Source organism: Zea mays, chromosome 4 (assembly GCF_902167145.1).
Source record: "Zea mays cultivar B73 chromosome 4, Zm-B73-REFERENCE-NAM-5.0, whole genome shotgun sequence".
In the NCBI taxonomy this organism is placed as follows: domain Eukaryota; kingdom Viridiplantae; phylum Streptophyta; class Magnoliopsida; order Poales; family Poaceae; genus Zea; species Zea mays.
Window position 1 is genome coordinate 227,450,634 of NC_050099.1, and position 2,177 is coordinate 227,452,810.

Consider the following 2,177-nt stretch of genomic DNA (forward strand, 5'->3'; position numbering starts at 1 on the left):
TGGCTCAATTCTTCGAGACGAAGCTCAATTGCTTTGTCGACAGTGCAAGATGCCGAAGGTCGATGGCTTTGGCCCAGACCAAGCAAAGAAGAAAAAAGGACTTGATAGACCTTATTAGTTTTAATTACTTGTAAACAAATGTTTGAGGGCATGAATGTAATTTTACCTAGGCTATGTCTCGTGCCTATAAATAGATGAACAGTACCCCCGTACTGTTCACGCTAGATTGTAATCACTCTCGTGTCATTCTTGCATCCTTACCTTCTGCCAAGCCGAAGGTATCAATGTAATATGAATTTTATTGATATTTATTCATATTCATAGAATATAAATGCGAATATATTATTGATTCATAATTATGATCTTTATTCCTTTATGCTCTATTGTTTAATTATTCATATTCCTATGCTAAAATAATGAAGGTATGTCCTTCATGACCTTCGTCTGAAGATCATTATATCCGAGAGGAAATAATGCTTCGAAGGACGAAGGTCTTTAATCATTAACAATTGTGTTGCCTTGTTCTTGACTTATAGCATTTGAGAACAAGTGGCCAACAATGTGCTATGCTTTTAGTAGTATGTTCTTTGTGTACATGATGATGTTATGGCATGCTTAGGCTCCTTTTTCTCATATTGATACAATATTGCTTAGCTCAGCCTATTTTCATAATTACGAACATGATTATTACTTGCTCAATCCAAAAAATGTTCACCATTGAGTTTGACACCTAGCATGTGTATGGGTGTTTGGTCTAGTGGTATGATTCTCGCTTCGGGTGTGAGAGGTCGCGAGTTCGATTCTCGCAACACCCCTTATTATTTTTTTATTTTTACCATCTTTTGTTTGTGCTTAAATTTAGTTCCTGCTATTTTTTCACCTTCAGGTCCGCCTATGCAATAGAGATGGCATTATTTGGCCAAACAACCCAAACTTGCTACAACTAGTACAATGAACCACACAACTGTGAGCTGCCAATGATGAGTGACCGCTGTTTGCGGTAGTTCACCTTGTTTACCTTCGACTAGCATTTGGTTGATTTTCAGCTTACATATGTCGAGTAATGTTTTTAGAGGTGAAAATTTCTCTTTTAACCGCTTAGAATTGAATCAAATGCATACACTTAACATATTGTGTGCCTATGATCATTTTGAGCGTCTGCAAGCATGTGCATTTACTGTTGTACACATCGCATGACAGCACTTAGAGCAGTTTTACACTCTGACTGGTATACTCGTGAAGCTCTTGGATTCTCTCCATTTTCTAATCTCTCTTTTGCATCTCTGCATTTTCTTAGGGGAGATCTCTTGTCGAGGGAGAGTTTCTATTTCTACCCAAGTTTGAGGCTTGATGAGTCCATTTTTTAATAAGGGGGAGAACTTTTGGATTAATGGGGGTTTGGATTATTGGGAGAGAAATTCTAGAATTTTGAGGATTCTAGAGTTTTTGGAGCTCTTATCTTCGTGGGAGAAACTAAGATTCTTGTGCTCATATCAACGGGGAGTCTCTTTTAGAGTTTGGGGAGGAAATTGACAGTGGAGAAATTTTGAGCTTTTGCTTGTTGTGTTGAGCCATTTCCCTCTTTTTGGAGGAACGAGCTTTGATTGTAGCACTCCTGCTAATTTTGTGCTCCGACTTGGTTTTGACGTCTGGCAAGTGGTGTTGAGCCCTTCTTTTGCCTCTTTTTGAGTACTAGCTTCTCTTGCTTGGTCGTGTTGAGCCGTTGCCCATTTCTTTGGGGACCAAGCTTTGCTGTCTCTAAATGACTTATTTTGGCCTTTCTCTAGTTTTTGGTCATTCAAGTGAGTTCTTCTTCTTCTTTCTCTTTCTGCTAATCCTTGGGTCCTTATGATGGTAGTGTTGACAATGCACTCATAAAGGGGAGATTGAGAAAACAAGGTTGACTTGTCTCTTGTGGTTTGGGTTGATGATGAGTGATTATCAGCATGTGTAGTTCTTTGGTATGAGCCTTGGACTAACCAGAGTATGAGAGCTTGTGTTGTGCAACCATGTCTGTTAGCTTGTGGTGTGCAGGTGGGAGCACAAGGATGGTGGTCGATGGCGAAGGTGAAGGTCATGTGGGTTCGTGCTGATGGACCCGGAGCGATGAAGGATGAGTGCTGGGACTTGACTAAGGGACCAGAGAAGCCGTTAAAGTAGTTATGGTGGCTAACACC

General features: G+C 40.1%; 1 non-coding gene across 1 annotated transcript; it reads left to right on the forward strand.

Moving 5' to 3' along the window:
- Window positions 1-743: 743 nt before the first annotated feature.
- TRNAP-CGG (transfer RNA proline (anticodon CGG)) lies at window positions 744-815 on the forward strand. Its single transcript has one exon. It is a non-coding gene; the product is annotated as a tRNA-Pro (tRNA).
- The last annotated feature ends 1,362 nt before the right edge of the window (window positions 816-2,177 follow it).